A 25873-nucleotide genomic window follows, 5' to 3' on the forward strand; every position below is an offset into this window, starting at 1 on the left:
CAGTCACCACTGCATGACACGTTTGTCCCCATGAGGCATTGCAAACTCTTCCCAAAATATCCTCTATAGATGGTGGCAAGTTGCACAGTGGGATAGCTGCCCAGAGTGCACTGTTCTCTGCACCGACGTGAGCGCTGGTAGTAAGGACGTGCACCGCCAACACACATTGTGTAGTCTGGACCACAAAAGCTATTTAATTACTTTCGTGACTGGATGTCGACTTAACTTAGGTCAACTTAATTTTGTAGTGTAAACTTGCCCTAAGGTGATGCAACACCTAACTTTTAGGTGTTTAGAAAATCATAGGGGTTTAATGCAGCTTAACTAAGGGTATGTCTACACTGAAAACCTACCCAGCAGCTGCACTATCTAAGGCAAAAGGAGGGGTGTTCTGTCAGTGTAGGTAAGCCATCGTCCCAAGAGGCGGTCCCTAGGTTGATGGAAGAATTCTTCTGTTGACCTAGTGCTGTCTGCACTAGGAGTTAGGTTGGCTTAACTACACCATGCGGGGATGAACCATCTTAATTTTCTAGTGCAGACCATCTACTTCAATGTGGATTAGTTAAATTGCATTAAATCCCTGTGTGGACACTCCAATTCAGAATTTCTTTGGAAGTGAATTAAGCTAAACAACATTAAGGCCACTTTAATTCCAGAGGAGATCCACACAGTGGTTTAATGCAATTTAACTAATCCCACTTTAAATTCATGCCTTTAGGGCTGTTCTACACCAGAAAAATAAAAGAAAAGGAGTACTTGTGGCACCTTAGCGACTAACCAATTTATTTGAGCATGAGCTTTCGTGAGCTACAGCTCACTTCATCGGATGCATACCGTGGAAACTGCAGCAGACTTTATATATACACACAGAATATGAAACAATACCTCCTCCCACCCCACTGTCCTGCTGGTAATAGCTTATCTAAAGTGATCATCAGGTGGGCCATTTCCAGCACAAATCCAGGTTTTCTCACCCTCCACCCCCCCACACAAATTCACTCTCCTGCTGGTGATAGCCCATCCAAAGTGACAACTCTTTACACAATGTGCATGATAATCAAGTTGGGCTATTTCCTGCACAAATCCAGGTTTTCTCACATCCCCCCCACCCCCATACACACACAAACTCATTCTCCTGCTGGTAATAGCTCATCCAAACTGACCACTCTCCAAGTTTAAATCCAAGTTAAACCAGAACATCTGGGGGGGGGGTAGGAAAAAACAAGAGGAAACAGGCTACAGGACAGTGGGGTGGGAGGAGGTATTGTTTCATATTCTCTGTGTATATATAAAGTCTGCTGCAGTTTCCACGGTATGCATCCGATGAAGTGAGCTGTAGCTCACGAAAGCTCATGCCCAAATAAATTGGTTAGTCTCTAAGGTGCCACAAGTACTCCTTTTCTTTTTGCGAATACAGACTAACACGGCTGTTACTCTGAAACCAGAAAAATAGGTTGACTTTTCTGCGTCGCTTAGAGGTGCGAAAAATTCATACCCCTGAGAGATGTAGCTAAGCCTACTTAGCCCCAGTCTAGACAGTGCTAGGTTGAGGGAACAATTCTTCTTCCATCGACCTAGCTGCTGCCTCTCAGAGAAGTGGATTTACTGCAGTGGTGGATGAACCCCTTCTGTTGCTCTAGTAAGTGTCTACAGCACAGCACTACAGTGGAGTTGCTGTAGTGTTGCTAGTGTAGACATATCCATAACTAATTCAGACTAACTTTCCCTGCGTGTTCTATGTAGACAAGTGCTTAGGTGCATAGTATGTTTAGATGCTTACAGGATTCAGCAAGAGTTTTATCAATCACAGTGGAGCCTAAAGGTGGGATTTAGGTGCTTAAATACCTCTGTGAATATAGCGAGAGTGCCTAGGCTCTGGGCACCTCTTGAAGAACTGAAAGAGTACCCATAATCCCCCTCCCTATTTGTATAAAATATGGGATAATGTGAACCAGTTACTGGATCATGAAGTTCAATAAGAGATCTAGTGGCTCAAATTAGCTTTTGGGGGAACTAGTTGGCTGTTATATCATTGTGTTCAAACCCACAAGGTTTTGTATGAGAGTTTTACTAAATGAGGCGGGATCCTCTGGAAAATGTAGAGTACAGTTATGTAATTAAAGACTGCATTATAATGCATATACAAAAGGGTAACCTTAATACGGTCACTTCCTAACTTCTGCATGCCTGGTTTTTTTTCCAGCCTTAATCGTCTAGAATATTTTTGTCTAGATATAGGTGCAGTAGCAGACTTCAATTTCATCAACACAGATGTATACAAGCATGACTAAAATATGACAAGGTGCTACAAGTATAGGGATGTGTTGTGTATCATTAACTGAGGGCTGGTCTTCACAATGGGGAGATCTACGCAGCAGGGGCAGACTTAGCTGGTCTAATGACGACGCATTAAATCGACAGCAGATTTCTCTTTGATCAACCCCGGTACTCTTGGAGAAGAGTAAGGGAAGTCTACCGGAGAGCGTCTTCTGTCGACGCAGCGCAGAGAAGACACCAGGGTAAGTTGACCTAAGCTACTTTGACTACAGCTATGTTATTCACATAGCTGAAGTAGAGTAACTTAAGTCAACTTACCCTGATAGTGAAGACAAGCCCTGAGACAGAATGTATTAAAATATTACCTATGAGCTGTATACAATTCTAAATAACATATCCATGAAGGAACAGAAGGAAGGTTTTAATTAAGGCATTTCTTGACTCAAGGGATTCTCAGGGTGGTTTTAATATTGTAGTGTTAATGTAGTTTTTGTTCAAAACTACAATCTCTAGATAAGCAGCAGTATATGGACCCCGGACTTCAGGAAAGCAGACTTCAACTCCCTCAGGGAACGGATGGGTAGGATCCCCTGGGGGACTAACATGAAGGGGAAGGGAGTCCAGGAGAGCTGGCTGTATTTCAAGGAATCCCTGTTGAGGTTACAGGGACAAACCATCCCGATGAGTCGAAAGAATAGTAAATATGGCAGGCGACCAGCTTGGCTTAACGGTGAAATCCTAGCGGATCTTAAACATAAAAAAGAAGCTTACAAGAAGTGGAAGGTTGGACATATGACCAGGGATGAGTATAAAAATATTGCTCGGGCATGTAGGAATGATATCAGGAGGGCCAAATCGCACCTGGAGCTGCAGCTAGCCAGAGATGTCAAGAGTAACAAGAAGGGTTTCTTCAGGTATGTTGGCAACAAGAAGAAAGCCAAGGAATGTGTGGGCCCCTTACTGAATGAGGGAGGCAACCTAGTGACAGAGGATGTGGAAAAAGCTAATGTACTCAATGCTTTTTTTGCCTCTGTCTTCACTAACAAGGTCAGCTCCCAGACTGCTGCGCTGGGCATCACAAAATGGGGAAGAGATGGCCAGCCCTCTGTGGAGATAGAGGTGGTTAGGGACTATTTAGAAAAGCTGGACGTGCACAAGTCCATGGGGCCGGACGAGTTGCATCCGAGAGTGCTGAAGGAATTGGCGGCTGTGATTGCAGAGCCATTGGCCATTATCTTTGAAAACTCGTGGCGAACCGGGGAAGTCCCGGATGACTGGAAAAAGGCTAATGTAGTGCCAATCTTTAAAAAAGGGAAGAAGGAGGATCCTGGGAACTACAGGCCAGTCAGCCTCACCTCAGTCCCTGGAAAAATCATGGAGCAGGTCCTCAAAGAATCAATCCTGAAGCACTTGCATGAGAGGAAAGTGATCAGGAACAGCCAGCATGGATTCACCAAGGGAAGGTCATGCCTGACTAATCTAATCGCCTTTTATGATGAGATTACTGGTTCTGTGGATGAAGGGAAAGCAGTGGATGTATTGTTTCTTGACTTTAGCAAAGCTTTTGACACGGTCTCCCACAGTATTCTTGTCAGCAAGTTAAGGAAGTATGGGCTGGATGAATGCACTATAAGGTGGGTAGAAAGCTGGCTAGATTGTCGGGCTCAACGGGTAGTGATCAATGGCTCCATGTCTAGTTGGCAGCTGGTATCAAGTGGCGTGCCCCAAGGGTCGGTCCTGGGGCCGGTTTTGTTCAATATCTTCATAAATGATCTGGAGGATGGTGTGGATTGCACTCTCAGCAAATTTGCGGATGATACTAAACTGGGAGGAGTGGTAGATACGCTGGAGGGGAGGGATAGGATACAGAAGGACCTAGACAAATTGGAGGATTGGGCCAAAAGAAATCAGATGAGGTTCAATAAGGATAAGTGCAGGGTCCTGCATTTAGGACGGAAGAACCCAATGCACAGCTACAGACTAGGGACCGAATGTCTCGGCAGCAGTTCTGCGGAAAAGGACCTAGGGGTGACAGTGGACGAGAAGCTGGATATGAGTCAGCAGTGTGCCCTTGTTGCCAAGAAGGCCAATGGCATTTTGGGATGTATAAGTAGGGGCATAGCGAGCAGATCGAGGGACGTGATCGTCCCCCTCTATTCGACATTGGTGAGGCCTCATCTGGAGTACTGTGTCCAGTTTTGGGCCCCACACTTCAAGAAGGATGTGGATAAATTGGGGAGAGTCCAGCGAAGGGCAACAAAAATGATTAGGGGTCTGGAACACATGAGTTATGAGGAGAGGCTGAGGGAACTGGGATTGTTTAGCCTGCAGAAGAGAAGAATGAGGTGGGATTTGATAGCTGCTTTCAACTACCTGAAAGGGGGTTCCAAAGAGGATGGCTCTAGACTGTTCTCAATGGTAGCAGATGACAGAACGAGGAGTAATGGTCTCAAGTTGCAGTGGGGGAGGTTTAGGTTGGATATTAGGAAAAACTTTTTCACTACGAGAGTGGTGAAACACTGGAATGCGTTACCTAGGGAGGTGGTAGAATCTCCTTCCTTAGAGGTTTTTAAGGTCAGGCTTGACAAAGCCCTGGCTGGGATGATTTAACTGGGAATTGGTCCTGCTTCGAGCAGGGGGTTGGACTAGATGACCTTCTGGGGTCCCTTCTAACCCTGATATTCTATGATTCTGTAAGATGGGTGAAACAAGTGTGCTTCATTTCTTACTGTGTTTAAAAATTGCTGAGCTCAGCATATGAAGATAGATTACCTGAGGTGAACTATGCACCCAGTCAGGAAGTATTGATAGATTCTTAAGCCAAAAGGGACTATTGTGATCATCTGTATACAGAACTTTTCCAAAATAATTCCTAGAGAAGACCTTTTAGAAATACATCCAATCTTAATTTAAAAATGGTCAGTGATAGGGAATCCATCATGACCCTTGGTAACTTGTTCCAGTGATTAATTTACTCCTTATTTCCAGTGTGTATTTGCTTAGCTTCAACTTCTAGCCATTTGTTTGTGTTAACCTTTGTCTGCCAGATTGAAGAGCCAATTATCAAATATTTGTTCCCTGTGTAGATTGTCATAGACTGTGATCAAGTCCCCCTTTAACTTTCTTTTTTAGCTAAACAGATTGAGCTCCTTGACCCTACCTCTATAAGACGTAAAGAAAAGGAGTACTTGTGGCACCTTAGAGATAACCAATTTAACCAAATAACCAAATAACCAATTTATTTGAGCATGAGCTTTCATGAGCTACAGCTCACTTCATCGGATGCATACCGTGGAAACTGCAGCAGACATTATATACACACAGAGATCATGAAACAATACCTCCTCCCACCCCACTGTCCTGCTAATGTCTGCTGCAGTTTCCACGGTATGCATCTGATGAAGTGAGCTGTAGCTCACGAAAGCTCATGCTCAAATAAATTGGTGAGTCTCTAAGGTGCCACAAGTACTCCTTTTCTTTTTGCGAATACAGACTAACACGGCTGTTACTCTGAAATCTATAAGGCATGTTTTCTAATCCTTTCATCATTCTTGTAGCTCTTCTCTGACTCCTCTCCAATTTGTTAATAATATATCCTTCTTGAATTGTGGGCACCAGAACTGGGTGCAGTATCCAAGCAGCAGTTGCACCAGTGCTAAATACAGAGGTAAAATAACTTGTTTACTTCTACTTCAGATTTCCCTGTTGGTTCCCAGAATCACATCAGCTGAACATGAGCTTCCACTGTGGCTAAAAGAGCTAATTATCCATCATGACCCCCAAATCTTTTTCAGAGTCACTGCTTCCCAGGATAAGCTATATTCTTTGTTCCTCGATATATACGTTTGCATTTAGCTGTATTAAAATGCATAATGTTTACTTGCACCTAGTTTACTAAGTAATCCAGATAGATTTGTATCAGTGGCCTGTCCTCTTCAATATATACCACTCCCCCGATTTTTGTGTAATCTGCAAACTTTATCAGTGATGTTCTAATGCAAGAGTAGTCAGTAGGTGGACTGTGAGCCAAATCTGGACCGTCAGATGCTTTTGAACAAACAGCAAAATCTTTTTTTAATTTATTATGATCATTATTGTTGTTGCAGTGTGAAAAATGTTTCTCTGGACCTTGACTGTATCTTGACAAAAAATAAGCTATCTCTGTTTCATGTTTTCTTCCAGGTCATTGATAAAGATTTTAAATAGCGTAGGGCCAAGAAACAATCTCTGCAGGACACCACTGGAGAGAGACCCACTTGATGATGATTCCATATTTACAGTTACACTTTGAGACCTGTCAGCCAGTTTTTAATCCTTCTAAGGTGTGTCTTGTTAATTTTATATCATTCTGGTTTATCAATCAAAATGTAATGTGGCATCAAGTCAAACAGCTGAAAGAGGTCTAATATGTTATGTCAACACTATTAACTTTATAAACCAAACTTATAATTTCATTTAAAAAAAAAAGGTATAGTTAGTTTGACAGAATCTATTGATCATAAACCCATGTTGATTTGCATTAATTATATTACCCTCCTTTAATTCATTATTAATCAAGTCCTATATCAGCTGCTCCATTATCTTGCCAGGGATCAATGTCAGGCCTAAAATTACCTGAGTCATCCCATTTTACATTTTTTAAAATTGCACAATATTCGCTTTTCCCAGTTATCTGGAACTTTGCCAGTAGTCTAAGACTTACTTCAGAGTGGTAGCTGTGTTAGCCTGTATCAGCAAAAAGAACGAGGAGTACTTGTGACACCTTAGAGACTAACAAATTTATTTGGGCATAAGCTTTCATGGGCTAAAATCCACTTCATCGGATGCATGCAGTGGAAAATACAGTAGGAAGATATATACACAAACAGAGAACGTGAAAAAATGAGTGTTGCCATACCAACTCTAATTAGACTAGTCAATTAAGGTGGGCTATTATCAGCAGGAGGAAAAAAAACCTTTTTGTAGTGATAATCAGGATGGCCCATTTCAAACAGCTGACAAGAAGGTGTGAGTAACAGTAGGGGAAAAAATTAACATGGGGAAGTAGTTTTTACTTTGTGTAATGACCCATCCACTCCCTATCTTTGTTCAGGTCTAATTTCATGGTGTCCAGTTTGCAAATTAATTCCAGTTCTGCAGTTTCTTGTTGGAGTCTGTTTTTGAAGTTTTTTGTTGTTGAAGAATTGCGACTTTTAGGTCTGTAATTGAGTGACCAGGGAGGTTGAAGTGTTCTCCAACTGGTTTTTGAATGTTATAATTCTTGGCATCTGATCTGTGTCCATTTATTGTTTTGCGTAGAGACTGTCTGGTTTGGCCAATGTACATGGCAGAGGGACACTGCTGGCACATGATGGCATATATCACATTGGTAGATGTGCAGGTGAACGAGCCTCTGATGGTGTGACTGATGTGATTAGGTCCTATGATGGATATGTGGACATACTCGTAGCTCGGCAGAAGAGTCTGTCCTATCTCAGGGCCTCTCCTTCTACCCTTCCACCCCTCCGCTGAGCGCACCGCCACTCTGCTTCTCCCTCCCTCCCTCCCAGGCTTGCCACGCCAAACAGCTGATTCGTGGCAAGCCTGGGAGGGAGAGACAGAGAGAGGGATGGGGGAGAAGCGGAGCGACAGCACCGTGCTCAGGGGAGGAGACGGAGTGGAGGTGAGCTCGGGCGGGGGGGGGCAGGGAGGGCAGCAGCAAGTAACCAAAGGGGGGGCGCAGAGGGTCTCAGGGGACAGGGAGCAGGGGGGTTGGATGGATTGGGGGTTCTGAGGGGTCAGTCAGGGGGTGGGAAGTAGGTGTGGTCGGATAGGGGGTGGGGCCAGGCTGTTTGGGAAGGCACAGCCTTCCCTACCCGGCCCTCCATAGTAAGATTACCTCCATGGTAAGATTTTTTGGCAACCGAGGGCCATGTTATATCTGGGTAAAGGTGTAGTCATTACTGTCAAATTCCCCTTTCTTCCATTTGTTATATTTTTTTTATAGCTGCCTTTACTTTTTTTTTTAACCGGCACAGTCTTGTTCCTCAGTTGGGATTGTGGCTTTTTGAGCATCTGCTAAGATGTTCTTAAATGATTCCCAATTATCATTTGCATTTTTCTGATTAAATTCTTCCTCCCAGCTGATTTGGCTCATAATTGTTTTCAACTTTGTGAAATTGATCCTATTAAAGCACCAAGGTATATTTTTTATATCGATCCATCCATCCATCCATCTACAGTATTGTGGGATGACTCAAAAAATTGCAGCTGAGTTACGGACAAACCATGGAAAGTCTGGAAAAGTAATAATAGAACTTTGGAAAAGGGTTGACAACAGGAGCCCACGGCTGAGAGCGGGGGCTCCCGCAGTTGGCAGCCCGGGGCTGAGAGCGGGGGCTTCTGCTGTCAAAATTGCAGTAGAAGCCTAATATTGTGGGATTTTCAATTTCTGTAATATAGCAAATTAAGTAGGGGTGTGTGTGTATATATATAGAATATAAAAAAAAATTATAATTATTACTGGTCTGGACTTTATTCTGCTTGCACATTAGAAATTTGATCTAGCCATGATCGCTTGTACCTAACTACCATTAACTTTTAGTTCTGTGATCATTTCCTCTTTATCTGCTAGGAAAAGGTCTAATAATTCCTCCGTTTTGGCTGCAACACTTTTTGAGTTTGGAAATTGTCATCTATAGTGCCATATAATGTCCATCTATAATTTAGCAATGCCAAGAATGTTGTTGTACTGGCAGCATGAGCCCTCTAGCTTATGCTACTCAAATTGGAGTCCACCATGATTATGCAGGTTTTTTCTTCCATGTTGTAGATAGGTGCATAATAGTGTCGTCATTCTATGCCCTACTGTGATTTGGTGGTCTGTAGTTGACACCAGCTAGTACCTATCTCATGCTTAATCTGTTAGGACAATGAGCTGTAAGCATTCAGGATAATTTCATTCCAAGTTATTAGGTTCCAAGTTGGAAACAGTTAATGCCTTTTTTGACATAGAGGGCCCACACCACCTTCCCTTTTGCCCGCTCGATCCTTTCTAAATAGGTTGTAACCATTGATTTTAACATTCCAGTTGTGTGAATTATCCCACCATGTTTCAATAATATCAACAAGAGCAAATTTATGCTCTTGTTTAATACTAACATTAGGGGCCTGGGTATCAGCAGTTCAAGAATTTCCTCTCCATGTCCTTTAGTCCCTTGATTAATTTTCTTCTCAACATCTCAATTTTGTGCTAACTGAGCACTCAATCTTTCATCTTTTTACCCTCTCCATGTGCTGTTAGTTTAACCCCTCCTGACTAGTCTAGCCAGCCTGTCCCCAAAGAGATTGGTCGTTGTCCTACTGAGGAGGTCGTCCTATTATAGCCCCCTCTCCCCACAGAAGGTGGACCAATGTTCCACAAAACCAAAGCCTTCCACTCTGCACCACTTACTTAGCCAATGATTCACTTCCAGAATCTTCTGACTTCAGTCTGACATTGCTAGAGGGAAGGAGATGAGGCAAATGGTGAGGGACTGAATTCCTGTCTATATATGTATGAACTTATCTCTTTCAAGCAATGCTTAAGGCTGATTTTTACACTGGCTTTAGAGTTCGAAGGCAGTGGTGCTAGGAGTGGTAATGTACAATCTTGCCATTATTGGTGCAAGAGCTTTTCCTATCCATCTGGAGCAGCCTCCTTTATGTATTTGACCCAGAGACTTCAGTATCTCCGCCATCCTTGGCTTTGAGGCCTGAATGTGTCTCCCCTCTCCTGCTCTGTTAAAAAAAAATAGAATTCACTTTGAGGGGACAGTGTGTATAAAAGAAGCTATTGAAAAACAAGCATAAATAAAATTAAGGTTGGGAAACTTATATTGATAGGGAGCAACTATGAAAAGTATTGGATGGGTGGGTGGAGTTGTAGCAGGAGACTAGGATGAGATTGCTGTGGGTCTGGGATGGATATTGGAGGAGTGTGATTTACAGTAATAAATGTCATCACTTCCAAGTGCTGTTGCCTCCAAATCAAATTCTGTTCTTACTTCTGTCTCCAACCTTCTTTGCAATTTATATAAATAGCTAACACCCATCCTATTAGTGGCCTTTGTGGTGAGCTATTCCAAGGGCGAGTTCCTGTGCTACTGCTAAGCCCAAATCGCTGAGCTCTAGCCTTGATAAGAGCTGCTCTGAGCATTTCTGTGATAGGAACCTTCCAAGCTCAACTGCTTTTGCAGAGTTTGGGAGAGGGCAGCTTCTCTTGTGGAGGGGACTTCCACAGCCATACAGGCAATTATCCCTTGGCTGGAAGAAGGAATCCAAGCTCCCTGGAAGGGAGGGTTTGGGGGATGGGGAGGTTCAGTGCAGTTGGCTAAGAGTTTGGCCTTAATTCCCTGACATTCTCTCCATTTGCCTTGGGTACCAGGCAGTGACAGTTTGTGGGCAGCTGGCCAAGCTGTGAAAGGAGGAGCATGTGAGGCCTTCAGTTTTCACATGCTTTATCAAACTGCAAAGAATGGTGTTAGATTTAACCAGCATCATACAGGCCAGGAGAATGGGGATGCTAACCTTAACTCCTGAAGTGCTGGGTGTGTGAGGAGGAATTGATCTGGCAGGACCATATGAATGAGGTTCTGAGCAGGGCTGATGGGAGGTCTGTGAACAGAGAAGGTGAAGGGTATTCAGGTCTCTGACCAATGAACTGAACGGTTTCCACTGTACCTCTCTTGTGAGGAAAGGTGACAGTCCCTGGGATGGACATTGCTGGACAGCTTTGTATGAAGATGCAGGAGTGGTGAGATGAAAAGAACCCTTTTCCTTCCCCACTTGTCTGCTCAGTGTCAGTCTGGTCAGTAGGAAGCGCTATACTGTGATGGGGCTGTTGCAGGAGAGTCCCTTAGCAGGGACTGAATGGGTGGTTGATAAGAGTAATCACAAGGCAGTGGGTCTAACCACTCCACTTCCTCGTAGCATTTTGCTTGTGGTGAAGGGAAGAGAGTGACCTTGATCCCATGTGTGGTGTTTGTAAGATATGAGGAAGTGCCAGCACTGTGAATCTGTGCCTTTATTAGAGCTATCAACCCTTTGGTGAAGGAAACTGTTAGTGATACAGCCACTGCACTGCTTTGGAGCTGTATGCATCTCTATGGAGTGCTTCCAGACAGCATGGAGAGAGTTAAGTACTTGTCAGCTGTTACTGGGTGAGCCTACCTCGTTGGTAGTGAGCTCCATTCCCACGGCTTTTTCCCTTCTGACTAGGGGGGCTGGAGGAGGGAAATCATTCCTGGAATGATGCTAAATTATCCTGAAGTCGGAGAACAGCACCAGCTCCCTCTAGCTTTGCTCACTGGACTGGGAGAAATCTGAGCTAATGGATGCTGTGTAGAGATTGCCAGCCAAGGTTGGTTTATATCATTGTTCATTCAACAGCCTTCAGTGAAGTGCTTTGTTGTGGAATAAGCAAAAGGTTAGAGATACTTCCTTTCCTAAGGCAGAAAGTGAGAAGGTTTTCAGGGTGTCAGATCCCTGCCTAGGCAGATTGGAACTAACTTACTTTTCAGCTGGAAACATGCTACCAGTTCCATCCCAGCACTTCCATACACAGTTCACACCACAGATTAATGTAAGGCTCATCTGGTTGAGTCAGTGCAGCGTTTGAAGAAGCATTGTTTACTAGAGAATGTGCAAGTCCCTCAACTGCATGAGACACATTCCTAACTGCAAAATAGAGTATCCTTCATTTCTTAATACAGACCCCGCCATATTCCTTCACCCCCTTTCAAACCGTTTTCTGGGGTGGTGATCAAGAATTTTTAAATCGCTTGGAGCTGGGTGAGTCTGACAGAAGTTTAGTTGGGGCGGAAAGATAGGTGGGAGGGAGTTAAAGTACAGCAGGCATCAGAATTGCAGGTTCAGTTTAGGTGAGCAGTTTTCAGGGTTGATAAAAATCAAGTTTGTTTTTTTACTCTGATTTTTTTTATTTAAATCGGATTTTTTTGATAAGGTTCACTCCTCAAAAAGCATATCTAAAGGTAGTTTTAATTAAGATACGTTGTAGATCAAAGATATCTCATCATGGAATAGAGATTATAAATTCTAATTTTATAGTATGAGACAATATATTCATGTAATCTTTAAGAAAAGGTTTGTAAATGCGTTCCAATAGTTCATGGATTAGAGACCTAATATTATGGGGTTCCAGGGGCTTCTGTATAGATTATTTAGGTTAATCTTTCTATCTACCCAATGGGACTCAGTGCTCAGTCTAGAAGATACCATCAGAGATGCTTAGTTTTGCAGTTCTCAAACTGTGGATTTGTGTCTCCACAGATAATGTGCTTGTTAACAGCAAAAATGTTTTAAAACAAATCAATAAATAATATATAGAGGTGAGAAATAACAGACCTCAACCCTATTGTCCCTTTGAAAATTTGTGTACATAGAGTTAGTCCCTTACCTCTCAAAGTACAAAGTTTCAAAAAGTTAAATGAATAGAAGACTGTTGGGGGTGGAATAGATCTGGACAAGGAGAAGAAGTCTGGAGATAAATGTGAGAAGGGAGGGACAGGCAGTAGAAACAAAAGTGAAACTCTTTGAACAGCATATTCCAGAAGCCTTGAGGTCTTTCTGAGTTTAGCCTTCATTGATTTGAGATCTACAATACCATTCTATCCCTGGAAGGGAGAACCTATAATGGGAGCAGGCTGTAAAAGAGACCCAGTTTGGGAATATTTTAATGAAGTTCCTCTACCTGTGGGTTAGACAGGCATGTGTGCAAAATGCAAACAGTGCACCACAGAAATGCAAGGCCTGGTTTCCCGAATGAAACAACATCATGAGAAGTGTTCCTTCTCAGGAGGAACCTGCATTGAACACAATGAAAGGGACATGCAGGATCTTCGGGTTGGTGAAGTTTATTTCATACTTCTTTCTTAAGGACTGCCTGTCTTCCTTTTGGACTATTCTTGAATTCCGATGTTTGAGCAAAAAATATAGTTGTTAGTACCGTAGAGTATCATTTTAAATGTAGTTGTGATAGCCACAGTATATCACCTGTAGTAAAAAGGAAAAAAAAATCTCCATCATCCAGAAACAACCGTAGATAAGTTTGTGATAAGAGCCAGCAGATTACAAAAAGAGGTAATTGATGAAAAAATTGCCAGGTTTCTTTATGCAACACTCTCCTTTCCGTGTGATTGAGAACCCACACTTCATTAACATGGTTCAGTCATTAAGACCAGGATACAGTCTTCCCAACAGAGCAGATGTTGCAGGAAAATTTGTGGATAAAGTATATGAAAGAGAAATTGAGCAGTGTGCAAAAGGTCTAGAGGGTGAAATTGTTAACCTGAGTTTTGGTGGGTGGAACAATGTCCACAATGATGCTGTTGTATATGCTTGTGTGATAACAGAAGAAGGAAATGTCTTCCTTACAGAAACAATCGATACATCAGGAAATGCATACACAGCAGATACTTACAAGAAGTAGCAGTAAAAGCTATAACAAACTATGGAAAAATTCAACTGTCTAGTATGCAGCTTGGTCACAGACAATGCTGCAAATGTATCCAAGATGAGAAGAAATGATTTAGAAGAGAGTCCCAAGCTAATAACATATGGTAGCAGTACTCATTTGATGCATCTCCTAGCCAAAGACTTCAGTGTTCTGGAAATAAAGGCTAATGTTGTTGAAATTGCAAAATACTTCCGTAACAACCACTTTGCAGCAGCTGCTCTGAAAAAAAGTGGGAGGAACCAAGCTAACTCTCCCACAGGAAGTACAATGGAACTCAGTAGTGGACTGGTTTGAGCACTGTATCAAGAATTGGCCTAATATCCTTTCTGAACAAAATTGTGAAAAAATAGATGGCACTGTCACAGCCAGAGGTCTCAAAGTTGGGCTTAAGAGAAATGCGGAACACATGCTGAATACCCTGAAGCCTATTTCTGTAGCCTTGAACAAAATGCAGGGAAATAGCTGTTTTATTGCTGATGCTGTTGAAATTTGGAAGGAACTGAGTGAGATCTTAGAGAGAAATATGCAATGACAGAGTTAAACTACAAGCATTAAAAAAATGAATGGGACAAGCACTATCTGCAGCTCACTTTCTTGCAATTATTCTCAATACTTGGTACAAGGGTCAAACCTTAACTGCTGAAGAAGAGTTGGCTATGACATGGACATCCAGCAATGATTCCTCTATAATGCCAACTATAATAAACTTCAGAGCTAAGGGTGAACCATTCAAGAAATATGTTTGCTGATGATGCTTTAAGGAAAGTCACACCAGTGAACTGGTGGAAGTCACTGAAGCACTTGGATTCAGAGACTGTTGAAGTGATGATCTCACTTTTAACAGCAGTAACTTCTTCTGCCAGTGTAGAAAGAATATTTTCTTCCTTTGGACTAATTCATTCCAAATTGAGAAATCGTTTGGGACCTGAAAAAGCAGGGAAGCTTGTTTTTCTTTTCCAGATTATGAACAAATGGGAAAATGAAGGTGAAGACAACTGAGTTAGCTGCAGAAGCCAATATTTTAAGTTCCTCATGTTGACCTGGCTGACATAGTTGATTTAATTTTTTTTTAAACGTATTTCATTTAATTATTTTAGGTAAAAACAATTTTAACAAAAACCTGATTTTAAAAAACTTTGTTTAGCTAAATTCAAAAATTCATATGCTTGTTTTATTAAAATATTATGTTTGGTGTTGAAGAAAAAAATCCAGAATACATAAAGTTGTTGTTTTAGTTCAATAAAACAATTTAAATGTCTGGTGACGTTCTCCTCCTAATACAGCATGTCAAGAAAATCCTCCAAATATTAATGATTAACCTTTTGAATTGGAGATAGTTCACCTCCCAAAGACTTCATAAATATCTGCTTCAGTTACCTTTGGCAAATGAAATAACTGAACAATCATTGATTTTCTGATATAGCTGTAAAACTAATCTGAAAAGTTTTCAGAATAAATCACTTAAAACATGTGTAGTGTGTACCTTCTGAAAATGAAACCTATATCTATCTCTTAGTTGTGAAGACTATGTATTAAGGTTATAACAACCAACAAGAATGCACTTTTATGTAGAAATCCATGATTAAATAGTCTTCCTGACTAGTGATTAAATCATGATTTAAATCAAATCCACCCTGGCAGTTTTGGAATCTTAGATAAGGATAGGTAGGATGCAAACTAGAAGGGAGCTTGCTCATGCATTACAGGGCTCTTCATTTTCCTCTTAAGCATTCAGCATTGTCCACTGTGGCTGGAGAAAGAGATTGAACTATTGGGTTGTTATGGTCTGGCTTTTCATAGGGTGGAATCTACGAGGGAAGCACAGAACAGAGGCCACCTCCTGTAGCAGATGTAGGTGGGTCCTCACTGTATTAGGAGCTGCCCCATAGAGGTTGGATTTAATAGATTCTAAGGCCATAAAGGACCATTGTATTCATCTAGTCTGACCTCCTGTATAACATAGGCCATAGAGCTTCTCCAAAATAATTCCTAGAGGAGATCTTTAAAAAAAATAAAAATAAATAAAATCCAATCTTGATTTAAAAATGGTCAATGATGGAAAATTCACCACAACCCGTGGTAAATTGTTCCAATGGTTAATTACGCTCATCATTAAAAGCTTCCACCATATGTACAGTCTGAATTTGTTTAGCTTCAACTTCCAGCCATTGGATTTTGTTATACTTTTCTCTGCTAGAGTGAAGAGCCCATTATCAAATATTTGTTCCCCGTATAAGGACTTAGACTGTAATTAAGTCACCCCTCAACTTTCTCTTTGTTAAGCTAAATAGGTTGATCTCCTTTAATCTATCACTATATATAAGGCATGTTTTCTAATCCTTTAATCGTTCTTGTGCCTCTTTTCTGAACCCTCTCCAATTTATCTACATCCTTCTTGAATTGTGGACACCAGAACTGAACACAGTATTCAAGCAGCAGTCGCACAAATGCCAAACATAGAGGTAAAATTACCTTCATACACCTATTTGAGATTCCCCGGTTTATGCATCCGAGGATTGCATGAGCCCTTTTGGCCACAGCAGCACAGTGGGAGCTCATGCTCAGCTTACTATCCACCACGATCCCAAAATCTTTCTCTGAGTTACTGCATCTCAGGATAGAGTCCCCCATCCAGTAAGTGTGGCCTACATTCTTTGTTCCTAGATGTATACATTTTCATTTAGCCTAATTAAAAACCACGTTGTTTACTTACGCCCAGTTTACCAAGTGATCCGGATCGCTCTGAATCAATAATCTGTCGTCTTCATTATTTATCACTCCCCAATTTTTGGTCATCTGAAAACTTTATCAGTGATTATTTTGTTTTCTTCCAGGTCATTAATAAAAATGGTATACTGTAAGGCAAAGAACCGATCCCAACAGGAACCTAATGGAAACATACCCACTCAATGACAATTCCCTGTTTACAGTTGCATTTTGAGACCACTCAGCCAATTTTTAATCCATCTAATGTTTGACATGTTAATTCTATATCGTTCTAGTTTATGATTCAAACTCTCATGCTGCACCAAGTCAAACGCCTTAGAGAAGTCTAATACATTATGTCAACACTATTACCTTTATCAACCAAATTTGTAATCTCATAAAAAAATATAGAATTAGTTTGACAGAATCTATTTTCCATACACCCATTTTGATTTGCATTAATTACATTACCCTCCTTTAGTTCATTATTAATCAAATCCTGTATCAGCTGACGGGAAACAATATCAGGCTGACCAGCCTATAATTACTCAGGACCTCCTGTTTAACCTTTTTAAACATTGGTACATTAGCTCCAGTCTTCTGGAGCTTTCCCAGTATTCCAAGATTTACTGAAAATCAACAGTAACGGTCTAGCAAGCTCCTCAGCCAGCTCTTTTAAAAGTCTTGGATGCAAGTTATCTGGACCTGCTGATTATAAAATGTCTAACTTTTAGTAGCTTCTGTTTAACATCCCCCGTAGATACTAGTAGAATAGAAAGTGTTTTCATCACCATATGATGAGACTATATCATTTGTTCCCCTTCAGAAATATATATATTGAACACTTCTGCTTTTTCTGCAATATTATTAATAATTCTACTATTTCTATCTAGTAATGGACTAACCCCATTGTCAGAATTCTTTTAGCTCCCAATATAGTTAAATTCATTATCCTTAATTCTGCTGTCCATAAACTTCTCCTTGTGTCCTTTTGCTTCCATTATCAGTTTTCTACAGTTCCTAGCTTCTGATTTATGTTCATTACTGCCAACTTCTTTCTTCCATTTGTTATATTTTATTTTTTTACAGCTGCCTTCACTTTGCCTCAAAACCAGGTTGTTATTTTAAGCAGCACTGCCCTCCTTCCTCAGTTGTGGGATTGTGGCTTTTTGGGCATCTGGTAATATGTTCTTAAATTATTCCCAATTATCATTCACATTTTTCTGATTTAATGCTTCCTCCTAACTGATTTGGCTCAAATTGTTTTCAGCTTTGAAACTGGTCCTAGTAAAGCACCGTGTGTGTATATATGTGTGTGTGTGTATATATAAAATAACTGGTCAGGAGTTTATTCTGCTTGCACATTAGAAACATGATCGAGTTATGATTGCTTGTACCTAAGTTACTGTTAACTTTTAATTCTGTGATCAGTTTCTTTTTATCTGCTAGAACAAGGTCTAATAAAGAATTCCTCTGTTTTGGCTGCAACACTTTTTGAGTTTGGAAATTGTCATCTATAATGTTTAGCAATGCCAAGGATATTGTAGTACTGGCAGCTTGAGCCCGCTAGTGCATGTCATTCAAATTGAATGAAGTCCTCCATGATTATGCAGGTTTTTTTCCTACATGTTGAAGATAGGTGCATAGTGAAGTGGTCATTCTGTTCCCTACTGTGATTTGGTGGTCTATAACAGACACCAACAAGTACCCCATCTCGTGTTTAATCTGTTAGGGCATTGGTCCATAAGCATTCAAGATAATTTTCTTCTTAGTTATCAGTGGCTCAGAAAGAAGGTATTGTTATTTTTGACAGAGGGCCACTCCCCCTTCCTTTTTGCCTACTCAATCCTTTCTAAATAGGTTGTAACAATTGATTTTAACATTTCAGTTGTGTGAATCATCCCACCAAGTTTCAGTAATATCAACTAGATAGAATTTATGCTCTTAAAGGAGCAATTTCAATTCTTGTTTGCAACCCAGTCTCCTAGCATTGGGGTATAAAAGAATTTCTTTTCTTAATATCCTTTGGGTCCTTGATTGATTTTGTTCTAAAAATCTCGGTTTTTTTGCAGAGTTCTCCTATCTTTCCTTTTTACCCTCCCCATTTGTTTGTAGTTTAGCCCCCTTCTGACTAGCATTTTGTGTTCACGCTTCGTATGCTTGCTTTTGTATAATGTGTGGAGCATGTAACTTAATAGAAGAGGATGGGATCCAATTGTGCATGTTCCAGTTTAGAATATTAGTGTTTGTCAGTATCCTCACCTTATGGTGCTTTCTCTTTGAGCCCCTTCATAACCATGGGGGTAAGTGTTGTGCGAGAGACTGTGGGCCTGACCTGTAATCTTTGGGGAATAGCTGTTCAAGGGAACAACTAGAATAGATTGAACTGAATGAATTCCAGGCTGCACAACTCTGAGATAGTCTCCCAGAGGCAGAGACATTACTCACTAATCAGGAATGTGTGTATACTTTTCCTAATGAGAACAAAACATTTTATCCCTGTTCATTAGAAGAAAGTTAGGGGGTACTGTTATTATGTTACTCCTGAGGACCCAGTTGGGGATGTCTTCTGTACCTGTGGTTGGAAAGGTCAATTGGACTGCTAGCCAAAATCTTGCCCTGGCAAGAAATAGATTCCATTGTTTCCCTGGACTTTGTGCAGCTCCTAGATCTTAGCTCCTAGCAATCTTGTCTTCTCTAGGGGGAAAAGCCCATAGCAGGGCCGAAGGGCAGAGGAAGTTTCATTTACTGAAGAAAATAAATAGACTTCAAATTTTATGTTGTCTTTTTTTTCCAGCTTGAGGTACATTGATCAATAAGAGAAATGAAGATGTCTCAAGGCCGCCCAGAGTCCAAATGGTAAGTGGAAAGCATCGGGATTCTATACTATGCCATTCTATAGACTAATGCTACAACTCGGGTTCTAGGGGATGGGCTCTCCTTTTCTATTCATGTTTCTGATTATCTTAGTCAGTCTGATCAGTGGAATGACCATCAGGTATGTCAGCTCCTTTGTAGTGTCTGTTTCATGCCAAACACATCAGGCCTAATGGTTGCAGCTGAGTTTGTTTAGCTGGGCTAGTGGGTTTCCCAAGAATATTTGTGTGTGTGTGGGTACTCTTCATAAATAGAAACATTCACTAACACTTTAGTTTGATCAGTGCTCTTTCCCCTTTTTCATCTTCCCATCTCTGTACTGGCTCTTTTTCCCAGAAACCATTTCCTCCCTTCCTAGGATTTGGTATATGATTTATAAACGAAAGCAGTACCCAGACCTACTCTGTGTCTTGCTTAGTGCCAGAAGTCTCTATGCACCTCAGATTCTGAAGCTTGTTTCTTGAAGTGTTGGAATGTAACAAGTGACTTTTAAAGTTAAAAACTGTCGCACAGGTGGATGGTTTTAACCTACAAAAAAATGGAGCTTTCGCAGGACGCAGGCCAGCAAATATCAGACAAACTCCTATTTTCCCTGCTGTGATTTATGCCAAGACAGGGCCAGACAGTACTGCCAAATATGCAGCCTCAGGGAGCCTCACTCCTCCTGGAACAGGTAGAGATGCTAGTGTGATGTTTGCTGTTTGTACTCCATTGCCTTGTGTGGTGTGAGCTGCTTTGTGCTTGCTGAACTCTGTGGTGTTAATATCTTGAGCCCCCTGGGAAACTGTCTCCTTGAGGCCAGAGCACGTTTTTGCTTTCCTGTTCAGCAGGAAACGTCCACCTCCCCACCCTATGGGAGCAGCTCCCTCCCAGTTAGCAGAGCAGAACAATTTGAGGTAGGTGAGTGAGAGAAGTCTGGATACCAAATTGTGGCTATTACAGCTGAGAGCACCAACTGAATGGCTTTGCAAGGGCCATGAACTGGATCTTACTTCTATCCCTTGACTTTCCTGTGAGTAGTGCGGGTATCAGACCCTTGACTGTCACCTATTAGACTTCCCTTCTTCTAGGGAAATCACTGACACAGGGTGCTCACTAAATGAAATTTATGGTGGGATGATCACACAGAAAGGGGTGTTGTATTGGACATGAAGAATGTGCATGAAGGAGCCTTATATCAGGAGGCTGGCACAAGGCTATTTACTGTACACCTAGCTACTATGGTGAGAGTACCGCTAAAAAAAATTCAGAGACCATAGTGAGGGCAGCAGTCTATAAGCCCATCTCTTTCAGGACTACAGTATGTCTTGTTCCATCTCAGCACTAACACTGAGTAAACTCTTGGATGATAAAGATCAAGTGGTAGGAAAATGTATTTGGGATGACATATCCAAAAAATAAATTCTAATATAATCACCAAGATTGGGGGTCTGGCTTTGCTCAGTTTTACATTATACCATTGAGCAGTGCAAATAAAACCGAGAGAGCATGGGTTGGACACTAAACCAAAATGACACAGATTGTGTTTTAAATAGAGAATAAATAAGTAACAGATTATTTAGCTACATAAGGTTAGCTTTTCTGGACCTATAATCATATGCAGCATAGGAATAAAGGAATACATACAGAGGACAGAAGTCTGTCAGTATTCAGAATCCCCCTGATACTGCAGGAAATGTTAACTGTAGGAGACACCCATCTGATCCTGCCAAATGATCAGTAGTCAGTGCTCCAATGGAAGAGGAAAATGCCCTTGTTTCCTGACAGCATGTGATTAGGGAAAATTCTTTCCTGAACCTATAACTTAGCATTGCTTTCAGCTTTGTACTTGGGAGCACTAATTACTATGGTTAAAACATCTCATTTACATACCCTGAGTTATCACTCATATCCAAGCAATTGTCCACTATATTCTGACACTCCAGTAGTAGATATTCTGCCGGTGCCTCCTGGGAGAAAGGCTGTCACTCCCCTCCCTCCATTTCCCTGTGATGGTTGGGGGAGAGGAGAGAGGTCCTGTGCACTTAAACTTCATTTGTTAAAAATTTCCAGTAGCGCCAACCTGTTTTCCCGCTGAATAAAAGTAAATCCAAAACTACTGCGCTGCTCCTCATAAGGTCCTTGCACTCTGCAGGAACCGCCCCCAAACTCTCATCGCCTCATCTCCTATCAGAGAAGTTAGATGAGAAGGACTGATTGGGCTATCTACTAATCTCCTCACCTCCCTGGACCCCAGACAGCATGAAGGATGCCATTTTGAAGAGCACTGTACACGTGATGTCACACTGCATGGAGGACGCCTCCGCACAGCATGACCTCATATTTATTGGGAGGGCTTTGTGGAGGATGCCATTTTGTACATCAGAATGGTATCCTCCATTCATCATGATCTCGTATGCACCATAAATGTGAGGTTACGCTGTACGGAGCTAAGTGGCATCCTCCACATACTACGGATTGACACAACTCCATCTGCCGAAGGCGCATCCCAGTTTGGCATCACAACCCACAGTTTGGGAACCAATGCCCTACTGTCTCAGGAAAAGACCTAGCAATCAGTGAAGGTGTCTGACTGCCCAGTGGTGGTTCAGAGAAGGGGGTGGGTTGGTTGGTTTTTTTATTTGTTAAATGAGGGGGGAGAGGGAGGGAAAATGGCTTTGGATATAAGTCAGTGTTACAGCTGTCCTGTGAATACTGCTTTCACATCTTTGGATAAGTTGTCATAAAAAAGGGACTGAAGAACTAGAGAAGGTCTAGAGCAGGGCAGTAAAAATGATTACAGGCAGCAGAGTGGATTGGCCCATATGAAATGGGATTAAAATCACCATTGTTTAGTTTAGAAGGAAGAAGAGAAGGAGATAAGGTAGGTTGGTTTATTTGTTTGAAATCTAAAGGCTTGTTGGGGTCTTGTTTTATTCTTTCCACTAATACAAGAAAAAGGGGGAACTTGAAAGCACCAAATTTAAGATTTCATACTTTTTGTACTTCTCATATAGTTAATCTCTGGAATTTTGTGCTCCAGAGCATAGAGGCAAATAGTTTGGTTCAGAAAAGGGTTACATTATTTATATGAATAAGAGCAACAACACTAATTAGAATAAAAATTACAGATTTCTGATCCACGTGATTCAAGATGTTAACACATTGGCAGGTGTTCTCAGGAAGGAATTTCCGCCATAATGTAGGTTTACATATTCTAGTACTTTATGCAATTTTTGGGATTTCTGATATTGGCCACTCTTGGAGAAGGGAGATTGGTCTAGTTGCCCATGTTCAAGAGGCCTGGAAAACTTCAGTTTTGTAAAGCTTTTAAAACATTTTATCTTATGAAATATTTAAAAGTCCTCAAAACTGCTCACTTCTGCAGAAAGTGCAGACTTTCCTGAACTCATTGGCTGGTTCCAGTGAGATTCTGTGGCTGCTGTGGCATGACATCCCCAGAAAAGTACATGCTTGCGCACCACTTGGAACAGGAGCCTGAGAGCTGCAACATATCTGGATATGGGTGACCTAAACCAGGTAGGTTTGAGGTTTCACTAAGTATCTGCTGAATATTGTTTCTCTGGTGGTTTATTTGGAGTATTCAGCACAGAATTATAATCTAGATTCTTTGTAAATCATTTTTAAAGAATAATGGAGAGCCTGATTCTCATTTACCCTAGGGCCGCCATACACTGCTCTTGCTGTGTAAATGTAATTACTCAAGCAGTGTAAAGGGGCCTTAGTGTAAATAAGAACTGGGCCCCACATCTCTGGAAAATCCCCAGGGATTGGCTTGTGCCATGTGGGGAAGTTGCCCATCCAGAAGATGAGCAGGGTAGTTTATATAGATCTTGGAGCTGTAAGAACTTTCAAATACCATATGATTTTTATAAAGGTCAAGAAAGAAAGTAGATAACACCAGTGATGGGTGTATTTCAAACCTTGGGTGTTAGCATGCTAGTGGAAGGGAAAGTGAAAATCTTTGTTTTGATTGGAGGATGGAGGGGAAGTCAAGTCCTGGTTCTGGTATATATTGCAAAAATACTCCCACAGCTCTGGAAGACAGTGTGGAGGCAAGTACTCTGAGCAGAGAAGAATTGTGGGGCACTCTTTTTTCCACTGCAAGATGTTCTTTTTTTTTTTAAAGTTCTGAGCTGTTATAACTCTTTCTCTAACAAGAATTGCTACTTAAAAGATGGACCATCTCATACAATGCAAGTTCAAGTGCATTCTTATTACTAATACCCTGAACACTGGAAAACAAAAATGGAATAAAATCTTGCGTCAAATGCTGTGTGTCAGTTCAAAAGGGTTTATTCATCTGGCAGTGCCTATCTCATTATTAAATTTACAGTTGCATCTGAATTGAGCTGAGATGTATAGCAAGACATGGTTCCTAATTCAAACAGCTTGCAATTTAAAAGGTTAAAACCTAAATAAGGCCACATTTTTAAAAGGGCTCAGCACACTGGGAGCATGTTGAGTGCTGAGGACTTGTGAAAATCTAATCCTTATTTAGGTGCCTGAATAGAAGCTGAAATTATCTAAAATATCTGGCCCTGAGCGCTCTTGAAAATCTGATCCCATGTAGTGTGTGATGAGGGAGGAGAAGGAGTACAGCATACAAGCCGAATGGCCAGGGTGAATGACATACGTGTGTTGTATTGCACAAGCATCTGTATAGGAAGCGATTTCTAGTGTCGTCTAGTCTGTTACCTGTAGTGTGCAGGATCAATTTTACTCCTAAACCATCTTTGCAAATGGGTGTCATTTCTTGATCCCAAATTTTTCCATTTCAGAGGATTCCATAACATCTCTTGGCAGCTTGATCAATTGCAGAACTGTCCCTATTGCTAGATAATAAAACTTGTAAACGTCTTGCAGTAGGGGCATGTCTCTAAGCTGAGGTCTGGGACCAGTGGAACCCAGCTACTTGGGTGTTCTGCGTACATCTCATTAATTTTAGATTATTTTAATTATCTGAATGTGAGCATCTCAGAGTTTGGTGGTTAGGTGCTTATCTGAATCTAGAGGGCTCAGGAGAAAATGGCAGGCTCACTCCCTCTCTTTCTGATGAAAGAAATCTGATGAGGTTCAATAAGGATAAGTGCAGGGTCCTGCACTTAGGACGGAAGAACCCAATGCACAGCTATAGACTAGGGACCGAATGGCTAGGCAGCAGTTCTGCGGAAAAGGACCTAGGGGTGACAGTGGACGAGAAGCTGGATATGAGCCAGCAGTGTGCCCTTGTTGCCAAGAAGGCCAATGGCATTTTGGGATGTATAAATAGGGGCACAGCGAGCAGATTGAGGGACGTGATCATCCCCCTCTATTCGACATTGGTGAGGCCTCATCTGGAGTACTGTGTCCAGTTTTGGGCCCCACACTACAAGAAGGATGTGGATAAATTGGAGAGAGTCTAGCGAAGGGCAACAAAAATAATTAGGGGTCTAGAACACATGACTTATGAGGAGAGGCTGAGGGAACTGGGATTGTTTAGTCTGCGGAAGAGAAGAATGAGGGGGGATTTGATAGCTGCTTTCAACTACCTGAGAGGTAGTTCCAGAGAGGGTGGTTCTAGACTATTCTCAGTGGTGGAAGAGGACAGGACAAGGAGTAATGGTCTCAAGTTGCAGTGGGGGAGGTTTAGGTTGGATATTAGGAAAAACTTTTTCACTAGGAGGGTGGTGAAACACTGGAATGCGTTGCCTAGGGAGGTGGTGGAATCTCCTTCCTTAGAAGTTTTTAAGGTCAGGCTTGACAAAGCCCTGGCTGGGATGATTTAATTGGGTATGGGTCCTGCTTTTGAGCAGGGGGGTTGGACTAGATGACCTCTTGAGGTCCCTTCCAACCCTGATATTCTGTGATTCTATGATTCTGGCGGCATCATCCCCTTTCTCCTCTGGAGAGGAAGAAGTAGAACTGCATAGAGATTCTGCCTTCTCCCCCAACCTGAGAGAGTATGAGTATTTCTTATTGAGGTCCCATTTGTCGTCTTCCTCCTTCCATCACAGTCATGTTTGGAGGTGGTTGCTTGGGTTTCACTTTGGCGGTGCTATGGGGGGTGGGTGGAGAGGAGTGGTACTTCTGTAGCTGTGCAGAGAAGGTTGGAGGATGGTCGGTCTTCTCCCCTCCCCCCATACTTTTCTCCTTTCCAGCCCCTCCTTCTCCACTTATAACTGGGCTGGGTCCAAAACTCACTGTTTCTTCCTCTGCAGCATTTAGAAGATTCAGTCTTTTCCCCCCTCAGTCCTCACTGCTCAAAACCTTACCCATATGTTGCCCATATATCCCAGCCTGATCCCTGCAGCTGCCTCCCTCACACACACCCCCATATGCTGCTATTTTAATTTGGCCCCTTTGTGTGTGTGCATTATGATTTCACATTTCCTAATTTTTGGGTGCTTGACTCTGCAACTTCAATGACATTCTCTTAACATAGTTGAGTTTTTTATAGGCTGGTCTGTTAACATCACCTTTTCTTAAGGTTGCCTGACACTTCTCTGTAAGACCTAGTTTTCAGTTGCTTATAACTAT

At 41.7% G+C, this 25873-nt stretch overlaps 1 protein-coding gene across 1 annotated transcript in view; it reads left to right on the forward strand.

The window, feature by feature from the left end:
- PLXNB1 (plexin B1) overlaps positions 1-25873 on the forward strand; it is a 195731-nt gene that overhangs the window by 20372 nt on the left and 149486 nt on the right. Inside the window, exons 2-3 of the mRNA XM_084633455.1 lie at positions 6460-6599; positions 19275-19336. The gene's annotated coding sequence lies outside the window, so the exon portion shown is untranslated. The remainder of the gene's footprint in view (positions 1-6459; positions 6600-19274; positions 19337-25873) is intronic.

Source organism: Lepidochelys olivacea, assembly GCF_965140295.1.
Source record: "Lepidochelys olivacea isolate rLepOli2 genome assembly, chromosome: 7".
Classification (NCBI taxonomy): domain Eukaryota; kingdom Metazoa; phylum Chordata; order Testudines; family Cheloniidae; genus Lepidochelys; species Lepidochelys olivacea.